Below are 15,155 nucleotides of genomic sequence, written 5' to 3' on the forward strand. Positions count from 1 at the left end.
GGATGGCAGTCCTGGGTCTACAGACCACCTCGGGCAGGCAGGGATAGATATACCTGCCCTTCCTCCAGGAAACACCCATGGCTGAGCCAGCGTGGCCGGAGCTTCCAAGCACCCACTGCCTCCTCCTCCCGCCCCAAAGTCTGGCTAGGGACGGGGTCCATCCCCATCTCCGTCTTCACGGCTGGCCACTGTGCTAAGGGCCCACAGGCATGGCCCAGGAGGGTGAACGTTTCCTTTGTTTTTTGTTTTTTTTGAGACAGAGTCTTTGCAATACCACTGCTTCGATAATGAAAACCAAAAAAAAAAAAAAAAAGAGAGAGAGATTGAGAGACAGAGTCTTGCTCTGTCTCCAGGCTGGAGTGCAGTGGCACGATCTCGGCTCACTGCAACCTCTGCCTCCTGGGTTCAAGCAATTCTCCCACCTCAGCCTCCAGAGTAGCTGGGATTACAGGTGCCCGCCACCAAACCCAGGTAATTTTTTTTTATTTTTAGTAGAGATGGGGTTTCACTACTAGCCAGGCAAGTCTCAAACTCCTGGCCTCAAGTGATCCGCCTGCCCAGTCTCCCAAAGTGCTGGGATTATAGGGGTGAGCCACCTCGCCTGGCCAGGGTGGGCATTTCCATCCGAGTTTGTGGGTGAGGACTGTCCTGCTCACGAAGCTCCCATGTCATGCAGGCAGGACGTGTGCCTGGGTCCCGCACCCTTAGACAGCACATGGGGGAACTGAGCAGGGCTGGGAAGAGGGGGGCCCAGGGCTGAAGCGGGGAGTGGACTGCAGACTCTGGGAGCATGCTGGGTGGGTCCCTAGAGCTGCGGGTGGCTTTGATCCCACAGTGGCTGCAGCACCCGCCCACCTGGCTGTGCTGGCTCCTGAGACCCCACCTCTGGCTGGCAGCACGAGCTCCAGGTGGTCATCACTCCCACTACTAAGAGATGGGGAAACTGAGGCACAGAGAAGGCTGATGACTAGCTGCACTGGTGCTTCCTGGAAATTAATCAGCTCCCTGCTCCCACCCCTACCCCTACCCCAATCCCTCCCTCAAGACCAGAATTTTCAGGAGGTGCAGGGTCTGAGAGGCGCCCCCTCAGTCAGCTGACTTCAACGTGCAGGGACCCCCAGCAAGGTTTTGGGGCTCAGGTTGGGGGTGGTCCCTGGGCCTCGTGCCTCACTCCCATTCCTCCTCTGGCCTCTCCCCTCCCCCAGTGGCCAGGCTGGCATCAGCAGCCTGGGCACCACGGCTGGGCCTGGACACACGAGCTGCATTCAGATCTGGTCCCTGATGAGGAGGCAGAGGGAACACAGCGTTCTCTTGGTGCCTGGCCAGACTGCCTGGCCCCTGCCCTCCTCTGCTCAGTCACTTTCAGCAGTGGCAGTGGAGTCTCAGGCTCCGCCCACTCCCAGACACACACTGTCCGCAGTCCAGGGTTTGAGGGTGCCACCTGCCAGCCTACGGGACAGTAACACAGGAGAGGAAGGTGATGGGGGAGCCCCACTGCCCTGGGTAAGGGGACAAGGACCCCACAGGGGCTGGGCCTGGACCCCACTGACCCCAGGCTGGAAAATCAGGACAGGACCCTCCCCTAGCTTGCAGGTTGTCATGGGACATGTGGCCGTGCCCGGGGCGCTGGGAAGTGTCCCGATGGTGCTCCTCTCATCGCACGTCCCCAGGAGCTGCAGGCACGACCCTCCCTTGAGAACTCCCCAAACCTATTCCTTCCCCAACCTTAGCTCACGAGGTTCCTCTGAGAAACACGGGCCTTCCACCGCACAGCCCTGCCACGAAGCCTCACCACGTCTCGCCTCTAGCATCACCTGGCCGAGATGGACCTAGATCGGCCTTCTAGAACTGAGGTCATGGCCACATGGCGTCCAGCCAGGAGGACAACACCCCCTCCCAGAGGTTAGCAAGGCGGACATTGAGACCCCATTCTTTGGAGGAGAGAAGGGTGTTGGACGAGGGGCAGAGCTTGTCCAGGTTCACCAGACCTAGGACAGCAGAGTCAGGATCTGACCCAGGTCTCCAGGCCTGGGCCTGACCATAAGTTCAGCTGTTCCACACCTCTGTGAGGATTTGGGGAGCAGGAGAACAGGGCTTCTCCCCAGGCTGTCCCCTCCTGAAGTGAGGGGACAGTGGGGCCTTGTCATTGGGAAGACTGGAGGGCTGTGAGAGTCAGTGGTAGCTTGGCCTGAGCTGGCCAGGAAGGGGTAAGCCAGGGTATTGGAGGTTAACGGGACCCACAGATAACGGGGCAGCTTCTCCAGGGCCTCATTAGGTCTCAGACCAAGTTTCTACATCATTCCTGCTATTGACAAGTGATCAGCCACCCGGGGATGTCCTAGGGCAACCAGCACAGATGGCTGCCAGCCAGGAGGAGCAGTCCTGGGTCCACACTATTGTGCTGTCATCTCAGACCCAGAGCAGCTGGGGGAGGGAAGGGGAAGACATTTGGGGGGCACAGCTGCCTGCCACCTCTTGCTGAGGTGGTGTATGGCAGGGGCAGGAAAGAATGTTCCAGCAAGAAGTGGAACCTCAGCCTGTCCCTCTCACCTACCTGTCCCAACCTCAGCAAGGACAGCAGGTGTATTCTGCCACCCTGTCCCCGACTCCGTCCCAGCTGACCCTCCCCCCCTGCTGTAGGCTGACCCCACATCACACCTGGTGGCCTCTTGCTGCTCTGTGGCCTCTGAGACCCCAGGCACACACTGGGTCCTGCCCAGCCCTCCACTCTCCCGCGCTCCAGGGGACCCTCCTTACCCAGCAGCCGAGGGGGCCGTGTTTCACAGCTGGTGCCCAAGAGCGGTGCCTGAGTAGTAATTCCTAATTAAATAGAACACAAAATAGGGGCTTGTCTAGCCATTAGCCAAACCGACTGGATTTTGAAGAACGAATATCCCGTTAGCATCACTTCTGCCGAATCCACATGGCTGCAAAGCAGAGCCATACGGGAGCTCGGTAATGAATATGGAAACCTTCTTTTCTGGTATTGCTCACTCATAAATGAAGCTGCTTTATGGAGCACGAGCAGAGGGAAAATGACTGCGCCCGGCCTGATTTATCTGCTCAGATGCTTTGTGGTGCTTCAGATTAATAAAAATATTTAATAAAGAATCAAGATGGTTTATCTGTAATGCAAAGAGAATCACATTGCCTATATTTTTATTACTGAAAAATTGGAAGCAGGAAGAAATAATGATATAAGCTACTGTAGAAATGACAAAAATACCCATTCCGGTTCTGTGCTTTGCGCTAAAGCCCGCGCCGCCCTATAAACATAATCTATTCGCGTGCCTCTTTCAGCTGATTCCAGAGCCGGCTCTGCACTGTGGAGTTTAATATCACCCTGTTCTCAACTGCACAGGGAAGTGATTAAATAAGAAATAAATTCGGCTGTCATTGCATTTAAAATCAAATCAAGGATCATTTGTTACTCCAAATGAAGCAGTTCTCCTTCCCTGCCCGTAAGTAGGCTGCTGTTCGCTGAACCATTTAGGGATGTATATATAGTAAACTCGCCGCATAATGGCTTGTACTCTGATATGATCTTTATGGGGCTGCCGCTCCGAGCTGCCAGGAGAGCCCATAAGCAGCACATGGCTTTTTAAATTTAAAGTTATAGGTACAAGACTTCACAGTCCATCTGAGTCTCATTGGAGGGGGCCCACGTGAGATGTGGGGGTCCCGGAGGGGCCCCCTCCCCCTGCACCCCTGCTCAGCTGCAGCCAGCCCTCCTGTCCTCGGAGGAGGACAGGGGAGGGGAAACAGCCAAGTCAGGTCCTTGGTGATGCACCCCTAACCCCAACCCGACCCTAAGGGCAGGAGGGGCCGGGAAGCAGCTAGGAGGCAGGACCTGCAGGAGGAGACTCTGCTGGGCTCCAGGGTGGGCAGGGAGTGCCCCGCAACGGGATGGCATAGCGGACCATATCCTGCACGTCCTCCTCACTGTTGTTAGCACCTCCAGGCTCAAGCACCCACCTCCCCCATGCCTGGCAGAGGCCGAAAAGCAGAGAGGGGCTGGAGGGAACAAGGGAACGGAGCAGCTAGACCGGCCCCTCGCACAGCTGCCCACGATGGCCCTCCAGGTGATGCCCCAAGTCGTCCACCACAGCTTCCACCACGCTCCCATGCTCTTCCAGAGAAGGCAGGGCACTGGGAGGTGAGTTTTAGACTTTCCAACAAAAAATAGCTTAATAGGCTTTAGCATTTATTTGTTATTTTTGAGACAGAGTCTTGCTCTGTCACCCAGGCTGGAGTGCAGTGGCGTGATCTCAGCTCACTTACAACCTTCACCTCCTGGGTTCAAGCGATTCTTCTGCCTTAGCCTCCTGAGGAGCTGGGATTTCATGTGCTCACCACCACATCCAACTAATTTTTGTATTTTTAGTAGAGATGGGGTTTTACCATGTTGGCCAGGCTGGTCTCGAACACCTGACCTCATGTGATCTGCTCGCCTTGGCCTCCCAAAGTGCCGGGATTACAGGTGTGAGCCACAGCGCCCGGCCAGTTTTAGCATCTAAAGGTGTGAAGTTTCAGGAAACATTCTAATCCGTAACCCCCTGCCTCCAGCCGTGGATGCCAGACAAGAACAGGTGAGACCCGAGTGTGTGGTGCCTGCCACGGGTTGACCTGCAGCCTCCAAAAAAGAAGTGTACAAGTCCCAACCCCTAAAACCTCCATGGGGTACCTTATTTGGGAATGGAGACATTGCAGAGGCAATTGGTTTAGTAGAGGCCATCCTGGAGTGGGGGGCCCTCATCCAATGTGCCCCCACAAACCATCCTTACAGGAAGGGGAGTTAGAGATGCGGGCACTCGGGGTGGGGACGGGAGACCTGTAGCCCCAGACCCTAGGACCCGAGGGTGGGCAGCATCAGGAGGGTGGGGGGGCTCCCCTTGGGCCCTCAGAGGGAGATTGGCTGGTCCTGATTTTGGGCGTCCAGCCTCTAGAATGAGAAGACAAGTGTCTGTTGCGTTAAGCCCTGAAGGCTGTGGGCTTTCTTGCTGCAGCCACAGGATGGGGACATGGGCATAACAGGACCGCTGCCCGTTACCCTCAAGCTAGCCCAGCCCAGCCAGCCGCTGACGCACCTTTGCCAAAACCAACCCGGCCACCCCCAGCCGTGGGTATGATTGTCCCCCTTTTCAGGGGAGAAAGAAGAGGCCCAAGCAGTTAGGTGAGTGGCCCAAGGCCCAGAGACAGGACTTGAGCACAGAGACCCCACAGGGCCTGGTCCAGGCAGCACCCACCTCTTCAGGCAGGATGCCCATGCCCCTTAACAGGCCTGGCCTCACGGGGCCCCAGGAGCATCCCTGTTGAAGGAGGGAATGAATGAATGAATGAATGTTCTCTTTTCCCACCCTGCAGCTCTAGCCCCACCTCCTCCAGGAAGCCCCCTAGGCCTGCCCTAGCATACATGGTATTAGACTGGTCTCACCTGTGTCAGGCAGCTGGGGAGGGGGTTGGGAGAGCTTGACCAAGCCTGGGGAGCCTGCTCTGGCACTTGAGGTCCATGAGGTGGTTGTCCTAGATGGGGTGCCCTGGGGTGGTCCCTGTATTTGTGTGGGGGCTCCCCTCAGTGCCCCGAGGGGAAGCCCGGTGCTACATCCCAGAATGGAGGCCAGCCCGTCTGTGGGTGGCTGTGCCCCAGGTGGCACCTCCTGCTGTTGGCTCTGACAGGCTTGGAGCAGTGCAGGGGTGCCATGTGGGGTCCTCCATCAACCTCCAGCCCTCCAGGACCCGTGCCGGGTCTGTCATTAGCCTTCAGCCCTCAGCACTGGCTCCCAGGCAGCCAGGGACTCCCCAGAGCTCCCGGGTCACCAACCCAGGCTTCACGGAGGCCCAGGCCTCATCTCTGACTTCTGACCCCTGACCCCAGCCTGCATGAAGCCCTGCATTTGACTGGACTTTTGCTGGCCTCTGTCAAGCTGTTGGCCATGCAGTCACAGGAGGATCCGAGCAGGCCACCCTTTCGGACAACCTGGCTGGGGCCTCTGGTGGTCCCACCCTCCACTGCCATCCCCGGTGGAGCTGGGCCCCCGCTCCTCCCCTGTCTGGAGACCTGGCAGTGGAGCCCCTCTGTCCAGGCCCAGCAAGCTGGGATCCCGCCTGTCCAGCGTCCACCACTGCCTCTGCCCAGTATATCACTGTTAATGTCACCGACGTGCTAACAGCCCACTCTATGATAATGCATAATACAAACTCAAAAATTAATTGTCTCACCTTCAAAAGCGTCTTTAACTGCTCCTGAGAGGAAATATGGATAATAACCATAATTTTAATGCCGATTCTTATTAGAAGGTCACGTTTGACCAATTTTTTTTTTTTTTTTTTTTTGGAAACAGTGTCGCTCTTGATGCCCGGGCTGGAGTGCCATCTCGGCCCACTGCAACCTCTGTCTCCCAAATTCAAGAGATTCTCCTGCCTCAGCCTCCCAAGTAGCTGGGATTACAGAGGCCCGCCACTACGCCAGGCTAATTTTGTGTATTTTTAATAGAGACCGGGTTTCACCGTGTTGGTCAGACCGATCACGAACTCCTGACCTCAGATGATCCCCCTGCCTGAGCCTCCCAAAGTGCTGGGATTACAGGTGTGAACCACCTCGCCCAGCCCCTTCTGGCATTTTTAAAATCAGGGCTAAAGCACCGGGGAGAGCATCCAGGACCTGAGCATCTGATAGATTTTTCCCAGATGATGAGCACACCCCTCCCTGAGTGGGGAGTCTCCCTGGGTTGGAAGCCTGTGGCCAGCTTTGGAATTCACAGAGTCCCTCAGAGCCTCAGGGGCTGCTCCCCAGAGATCTAGCTCACAAACCAGGTGTCCAGGAAGGTGCCTCCGGGGCACTGCTTCCCGGGAACAGGCAGGGGCCCAGACAGTCAGGAGGCGTTGCAGAGGCCGTCAAGGTGTTCCTGTCCCCATAGTGCATGGCCTGGTGGGGCTCGCTTGGGCAGGGGCTCCTGGAGACAGGCTAGCAGGCTGCTGGTTCTAGCCCATTCAACAGAACCTCGCCTCTAAGAGGTAGGGGAAGGCAGGGGATCATCACCCGCTCCTGATAGACAAGCCGAGGCACAAGCGGGACTCCTAAGAGGAGGTGCCTGGAGACGCCTTCAGTCTTCATGTATCCCTGTGTGTGTGTGTGCAGGTGTGTTAGGGTACAAGAGTGAACATGGCACCTGAGAGTCTTCCAAATCTGCTCAGTCTCTGCCCAAGGCAGTTGGGCCAGGCTTGCTGTAAAACAAGCCCCGGGTTGGGCCAAGCAGCTGCCCTTCCTGGAGCTCTGCTTGGCAGCCCCCAAGGCAGTGGGAGAACCCCAGAGCCACCTCCACGTCCATAGTGTGTGGTAAGAAAGTGGAGGCTGAGGGTCCCCAGCACGAGGCGTGGGAGCTGGGCCCCTTCCTCCAGGTCCCTGGGGGAGGTAGGTGCACCTCCCTGCGCCAGGAGGTAGGTTCCCTGGGCAGCTCTGTCCCGGCTGCTTGCAGGCCCCTCGCTTCAGCAGGTTGATTCTCAGTGCCCAGAGAACAACAAATCACTCTCTGACAATAATGGGTATGAACAGACACTTAATTATGAGGCCACAAGACAGCACGATTATTAATTTTAAATTGTGGAGCCCAGTCCTGAAGGCTGAGCCTGGAGGGGTATCCCAGGGGCTCAGGGGAGCCAGAGGGCTGGCTGGGGCTTGGAGACTCAGCTGTGCACTGGACGTTGGGGGCACAGGACCCTGAGGCTGGGGGACTCTTGGGTGGCCCGGACCCTCCCCTCTCCCAGCAGAGGCTTAGGGAGACAGGTCTGCAGAGCCTGGCGTGGTCTGGGCTACAGGCTATCTCCAGTGGGCTGATGGGGTGTGCATGGGGCCAGGGCTGTGGACCCCCCTGAGGCTGCTCTGCCAGCATGCTCTAGGGCTGATGTGGGTGTGTCTGTGCCTCTCCTCACAGCCACTGGGGCCAATTCCGACACAGTGGGCCCACGTGGGGGTGACCTAACGCTTCCCAAAGCAGTGTGCGGGGGGCCTTTACTCTGTGCCTGGCTGGGACCCAAGCCCATGACCACTCTCCTAGCCAGAGTAGGTGCTGGTGGTCACTGTCTGCTGGGCAGGGCACCTCAGAGGAACTGCAGGGACCCCAAACGCAGAGCAGATGCCAGGTCCCTGAAGAGCCACAATCCAGACACGCAGGCACCAGCTTCTGTATGGAGGCTCAAGGTGCAAAGCTCGGGCACCGGTGCAGGGCTGACCTTGAAAGGTGACAGGGTGGCCTGTCCGCAAGGCTCAGTGACACTTGTGCTCCTTTCCAGGGCTCCTCAACTCCTCCCAAATTTCCCATCTCCCAACATTCTTTCATCTCTAGCCACAGGGGTTCTGGATTTCCTCATGGTCCATGGAGACTGGGGGCTGCAGAGGCAGCTGCGGGGGGCAGCATGGGGGACACAGCCCTGGACAGAATGGGAACACGACAGGGCCTGGAGCCCTGGGGAAGGCTGCAAGGCTGAGTGCAGCCCAGGGATAGACTCCGGCTGGCTCCTGTGGGAGGCCAGCAAGCAGCCCGGTGCCAGGCCAGGCAGCTTGTGCGACCGACTGCGCAGCAAGCTGTCAGTGCTGGCGGCACTTGGCAGGCGGCGGCGGGAAGGGGATGTTTGCAGACTGCCGCCGACAGCTTCCCGGCTGAAACCTCCCTGCTTAGAATACGCAGAAGTGAGCAGTGCCTGCAGGCGGGTCCCGGAGGGGCGAGAGGCGGCAGAGGGGCTGCGGGGCTGCTGGGCCCTTCTGGGTCCTCCCCCGAGGCCTGCCCACCCGCTCTAGGCCAGGCCTTGGCCCTGGATCCAAGCCAGCACCTCACACCCTCAGGCTCCTGGACTCCGGACTCTGGGGCAGTGGTGATGGACACCAGGGGAGAATGTGGGGGGCGGGGCTCTGTGGGAGGGGGCCTCAGACCCCTCTCATGAGAAGCCCTTCTTTGTTATCCCAGGTGGGCTGCAGAGCGGGGGTAGGCCAAAGAACACCCCCTACCCATTTAGGGTAAATTCCTTCCCCAGGAGCTGTGGGAGCACCTGCAGGCAAAGACGGGGCAGGTACTGTGGTGCTGGTGCCACTTGTCAACTGTGACTGTTTTTTAATTCAGGAAACACACCCACAAAGCATGCACGGAGCTGTTTTGTGGTGCAGATGGCACTGCCGGTCACCTCGGAGGGTGGCATGGGGAGCAGAGAGCCAGCACCAGAGCCACCCTCTCAGTCTCTGGCCCCTGCAGGTGCAGCAGCTCCCCAGCCTGCCCTCTCCACACCCTCCCCTCTCCACACCCCTCTTTGGCCCCTCCCCTCCTGCCCTGCCCTCCTCTCCCTTCCCTCTCTCCTCTCTTCTCCCCTGCCTTGAGGTCAGTCATCATCACCCTGTCCTGTTTGATCTCCCCAAGAACCCAGAGATGCCGCATACAGAGGCCTGTCCTCCTCCCTCGTCCTGCCAGTTTCGGGGCGCCCCTGTATGGGGGGCCCTCTCTGCTGTGCGCCTCTGCCTGGTGGCAGGGGCCCCCCCACCGCTTCCCCAAGCTCCCATGTCAGGGCACAGACCTCAGCCCTGGGATCCGCCTGGGGTGGAGGCAGGCCACTGCCACCTCCCAGGGTTTTCGTCCAGCCTCTTTGGTGGCCTGTGCCTGTGATTCTGGTAGGGTCTGGACATGCAGGTCCCTCTGTTCTGGGCATTCTGGGCCTCCTTCTCCTGTGTTCCCCGTGACTCCACGCGCTGCCACCATTCCCTGAGAAAAGCAGGGAGAGGTGTCATCTGCCACTGTCACTGGAAGACAAGTTTTCAGGCCAGCACTGCCCTCTCCCTTTATAAACCAGGAAATGGAGGCTCCGGGAGCCAGTGACATCCAGCTCTTGGGCCGTGATGGGCAGGGATGCAGGGGCAGCTTGATGCCCAACCCAGGAGGACGGCAGGGCAGGCACAGTCCTGAGCCCCTGTGTGCAAAGCAAGTGGAAGACACCCATCTCAAAACACGAGTCCAGGCCACCGTGGCTCACCCCTGTAATTCCAGCACTTTGGGAGGCTGAGGTGGGCAGATTGCTTGAGCTCAGGAGTTTGGGACCAGGCCAGGTAACATAGTGAGACCCCCATCTCTACCAAATAAATTTGTAAAAATTAGCTGGGTGTGGTAGAGCACACCTGTGGTCTCAGCTACTTGGGAGGCTAAGTTGGGAGAATCGCTTGAGTTCCAGAGGCGGAGGCTGGGGCGAGCTGGGAGATGGAGCCACTGCACCAGCCTGGGCGACAGAGTAAGACCCTGTCCGAAAGTATAAATAAAGGACAAACAAACAGGAGTTCTTGGAAAACAGGACGGGGGCTGTCAACGAGGACGTCTTTGGAGTTGGGAGTGCATTGTCACATGAATAAGCGTCACCAGCAACATCCTGTACGAAGAGACTCCTTCCTGGGGCGGCCAGGACAAAAGGGAAGGTGTTCTCAGGAGAGGGACCAGGGTGGCCAAGGCTGCAAGGCAGAGACCAGGGGGAGGACCAGGCAGGATGGGGGGTGGTTCTGGAGGGGAGCAGAGCTGGTGGGGAGACCCCATGGGGTAAGGGAAGCTCACCAGAAAAGCACAGAACACCCACCTAAGTTTTGATTTCAAATAAACAGTTTTTAAAATACAAATATATCCCCAAATTGGATGGGACATATACTAGAAATTGATTTGTGGTTAATATGAAATGTGAATTTCATTAGGTGTTAAGTATTTTTATATGTTCCCCCTAGCTTCCCTAGCCAGGGGCTGAGGGACAGACCCTTGGAGCTCAACTGGTCACAGGGGAGACCCCCCATCACGGCTCACCCCTGCCCTGGGGGTCCTGATGTTCTCACAGAGGGCAGCACCTCCCTCTGGGCTCTCTTGGCTCCTTCATCCCAAGGTCCTGTCTTGGAGGTGACAAAGAGGTTCAGAGGAAAGCGCTGAGCCTGGCCCCAGGCCAGTGCCCCTTCCGGGAGGAAAGCAGGGCTTTACCTGGTTGAGGGGTCTCTGGCCTCTGCAGGTGGCAGGTGGCTCCTGGCGAGGCGCTCCACAGGCCCCAGACACATCTAGCACCCCAGCCTCCGGCCCAGGCTAGGGTGTCCTTGCCTTGCTGGGCACCTGCAGGGCCTTGGGCCAGGCACAGAGAAGCCGTGCGGCTCCTGGGGCAGCCCAGCCCTCGGGCAGGCCACCAGCCACACTGAGGCTTCTCCACTCCCAGGATCGGGTGATAAATGTCTGCCAAGCAGCGATTACGAACAACGCAGCGGGTTACAGGAACTGCGGCCGGCCAGGAGGGCGGGCGTGGCTCTGCTGGCAGCTGCGAGGGCGAGGGCTTCGTCCGGTCTGGAGACTTGACGGCCCCCGCCCTTCTTTTTCTGGAGGAACAAAAAGACCAGATTTATCACGGCCATAAGAGAGGGTTTGAACACTTAGCAGCTTCCAGCCCCTGGTTTGAGGGGAAGTTGGGGTGGTGGGGGCTGAGATGGGCTGGGCTCTGGGAAATGGAGCTGGCCTTCGGGAAGTGGGGGCTGGCCAGCTCCCGGAATCCCCGCTTCCCGAGCTGCCCCACCCACCAGGAGCACCAGGAGGCTGCTGCTGGGGGAGGGGCTGTGGCTGTGAAGTACCCCGCCCCCTTTCCCCACTGCCCTCGCCCGGAGGCTTTTCTCTTGTGAGACATGGAAGAAGCCCCAACCTGGACCTGCTGGGAGAGGCTGGGGATTTAGGCCTCAAGCTTGTCCCTGAGGCCCGGGGTGTCCAGTGGCAGCAGGCTCCGCTCCCAGGCCCAGGCTCCACCCTACAGATGGGTGTGACCTCGAAGAACCGGGTCCCTCTCCCAGCCAGTCCAATAGACTCAGGGAGAGGAGCATCACACACAGTTTGGGGGGGTAGGGGAGAGACAATGGGAGATGGGGAGGGAGCGGAAGGTGGGGAGGGATAACATGGGGAGAAATGCCAGATATAGTATGCGCCTAAAGTAAAATAAATAAATTTTTTTAAAAATCAATATTATTTATAAAAGTAATACTGTGTATTAAGTAATTAATACAGTATTAAAGTCTCATTAAAAAAAAAGAGCAGACTGGGCCACATGGCTCCTCCCCTCTGAGCTTTGCTTTCCTTTCCTGCAAAATAGACAAAACCGGAGGCTTCCGATGGGTTCTGGGGCATCTGCCAGGCCACCAAGGACAGCTCCAGGCCGTGGGGGCTCAGCCCTGAGCAGCCATGGTGATGCTCCCCTCCTCGCTGGCCTCCTGGGCCCTGAGGAAGGAGCGGAGGAGCAGGCCTTGGAGCAGGAGGGTGTGGGCCTTGGGGGCTTTGCTGGAGAAGCTGCCACCTCCCCCACCACGTTGTCCGTGGATATCCCACCATCGGTGCTATAGGTGATCAGACTCCAGTATTCAAAAATAATCAGTGGGCCTGATTTCCAAACAATAACTGTCTTATTAAATCTAAATTTAATGTGTATTTGGAATCCTTAATTTAAAGTGTTACTGTGCCCACCATCTGCTCCGCTCTCTAAATGCAAAAGCAGCCAGCACATAACTCAGGGCGGCAGCGGAGAAGCGCGTGCCACTCCTGCGGCTGCAGGTCCGGCTTGCCTGGCTGCTCTCTATGGGCGGCAGCTCCCAGACACTGCAGAGCTAGGTGGGAGACGAGTCTGCTCCTGACCCAGCACTCGAGGCTGCAGGAGCTCCGTGTCGGCCTGGCCCTCCTCCCCTCGGTGGGGCTGCAGCAGGCCGGGGCTCTGAGCATCCCACCTGGGTTCAGGCCATGCCTCCGCCTGCCCGCCCTTCCCTCCTGAGTCCTGGACACCCTGCAGAGCCTGCTCCTCGGCATCTCCAGTGTGAAGACTTCCCCTGACATCCTAACCACCGCCCTCTGCCTCCTCCCTGATCTGACAGGAGCCAGGGCTGAGAGGTGACCCCCGGAGTTCCTTCCCTGTGAACTCACTGGTACCTATGGCTGCTTCGGCAGGGACCCTCACCCTGCACCCTGGACTCTGAGCTACCAGCCCTGGGTGCTTAGAGAAATGCTCTGACTCAAAATGCTTCCCCAAGCATCATTGCGGCCTGGGACAGCTCCCTTGCCTTCTCTGTAAAGGGGCCACGGGGCTGCAAGGGCCCAGGAGGGGTCAGCCCAGCATCTTTGTCTGATAGCTTGAAAGGGCAGGGGTCTTCGGGCTCTCCTCCCTGCCTGCTGGCTGGCTGCCAACCCCACCATCTGTGGCCCCTCCTGGCTGAGACCACCCCTGACCTGGGAGGGAGGGCAGGCGGCCCTGCCTGGGCCCAGAGTACCCAGGGACAGCCACTCCTCTACCAGGGAGCCCTTGGCCTTGGGCCAGCTCCTGACACCCCAGCTCCTCCCTGTGACCAACAACGTTCCTGTCACCCTGGCTCCCCCTGTGACCAATAACGTCCCGTGGGCTGGACTCTCAGTCCAGGCTAACCCCTCACCATGCCATCCTCTGCAGGATGAATTTGAAGATCTGGGAGGTGGTGCCCCTGAGCCTCTTCACCATGGAGGTAAACGGAGCTGGGGCAGAGCCACGGCTCATCCCTGTGCTGGGGCCACCGCCCACCTGCCCATGTGCAAGCCCAGGCATGCCAGATCCCACTCAAAGCCAGCCCTGCTGAGGGCACCCGGCCCAGCTGAGCCTCCCAGCACCAGGTCCCGACACAGGATGGGGTGGGGGGAGGGGCACAGCTGCAGCGGCCTGATTCATTTTCCATCTCAGCTCTGCCAGTCACTAGCCGTGAGGTGTGTTTTTAGCTTTTTTTTTCTTTTGAGTTGGAGTTTCGCTCTTGTTACCCAGGCTGGAGTGCAATGGTGCCATCTCGGCTCACCGCAACCTCTGCCTCCTGGGTTCAGGCAATTCTCCTGCCTCAGCCTCCCGAGTAGCTGGGATTACAGGCACGCGCCACCATGCCCAGCTAATTTTTGTATTTTTAGTAGAGACAGGGTTTCACCATGTTGACCAGGATGGTCTGGATCTCTTGACCTTGTGATCCACCCGCCTCGGCCTCCCAAAGTGCTGGGATTACAGGCGAGAGCCACCATGCCCAGCCGTGTTTTTAGCTTTTTAAAAATTGTGGTAAAATACACAAAATACACTTTATCATTGTAACCATTGCAAACTGTATAATCCAGTGGCATTCAGTACATTCATAATATTATTGTACAACGTACACCACTATCTAGTTCCAGAATCCTCCCCAAAAGGAAAGCCTGACCCCATTCAGCAGCCACCCCCACACCTCCCTGCTGCCCTCTGCCTGCTCCTGGCAAGCCCTCCCCACTATCCGTTTTCCAGCTACCCCCGCAGCTCCCTGGCCGAGGCCCCCAGGTCCTGGCCGCCCCGTCCAGCGTCTGTCTCTGCCGAGTTGTCTGCTCGGGGCCTCGTATCAGTGGAGTCAGCCCTGTCTTCTGTGAGGTTTCCCCTCACTTAGCCGCATGTTTCCAAGGGTCGTCTCCGCTGTGGCTGTCAACATGCGTGCACACGCTGGGATTACTCTCCGATCTCGGCTGTCTCTGGGCTGTCTCAGGTGCACAGCCCGGAGGTTTTTGTTTTTGTTTTTTTTTTGACAGAGTCTTGCTCTGTCGCCCAGGCTGGAGTGCAATGGCGTGATCTCGGCTCACTACAACTTCTACCTCCCTATTCAAGCAATTCTCCTGCCTCAGCCTCCTGAGTAGCTGGGATTACAGGCGCATAGCACCATGCCCAGCTGATTTTTGTATTTTTAGTAGAGACAGAGTTTCACCATGTTGGTCAGGCTGGTCTTGATCTCCTGACCTCGTGATCCGCCCGCCTCAGCCTCCCAAAGTGCTGGGCTTACAGGCGTGAGTCACTGCACCTGGCCCTGTGTTTAACTTCTTGAGCCCTGTTTCCACTGGGTCTGAGTGTACCATTTGCCATCTTCACTGACCATGAGCTTTTGAGTCTCTGGAAGACACATGTTCTGGTCTGCAGCATGAGAGGAAGCACAAGGGAGGGATGGGGTTCACTTTGCCAAGGGCATGTCCCGGCTCTGTCACTGTGGTGACCCACAAGCCTGCTCTGCCGCCTGCATGTGCTGGCACCCAGTGAGCAGGGCCAAAGGGACTCTGATGGACGGCTGAGGGCACTTCCAGCCCCAGGGCTCTGCTGAGCTGTTCGAGCCCATG

At 58.0% G+C, this 15,155-nt stretch overlaps 1 long non-coding RNA gene across 1 annotated transcript; it reads right to left on the bottom strand.

Moving 5' to 3' along the window:
- Window positions 1-9,605: 9,605 nt before the first annotated feature.
- LOC103795589 (uncharacterized) lies at window positions 9,606-11,192 on the bottom strand. The gene is made up of 3 exons (XR_623180.5): window positions 10,986-11,192; window positions 10,818-10,900; window positions 9,606-9,743 (listed from the first exon to the last, which is right to left on the bottom strand). It is a non-coding gene; the product is annotated as an uncharacterized LOC103795589 (long non-coding RNA).
- Between the last annotated feature and the right edge of the window lie 3,963 nt (window positions 11,193-15,155).

Source organism: Callithrix jacchus, chromosome 1 (genome assembly GCF_049354715.1).
Source record: "Callithrix jacchus isolate 240 chromosome 1, calJac240_pri, whole genome shotgun sequence".
Lineage (NCBI taxonomy): Eukaryota > Metazoa > Chordata > Mammalia > Primates > Cebidae > Callithrix > Callithrix jacchus.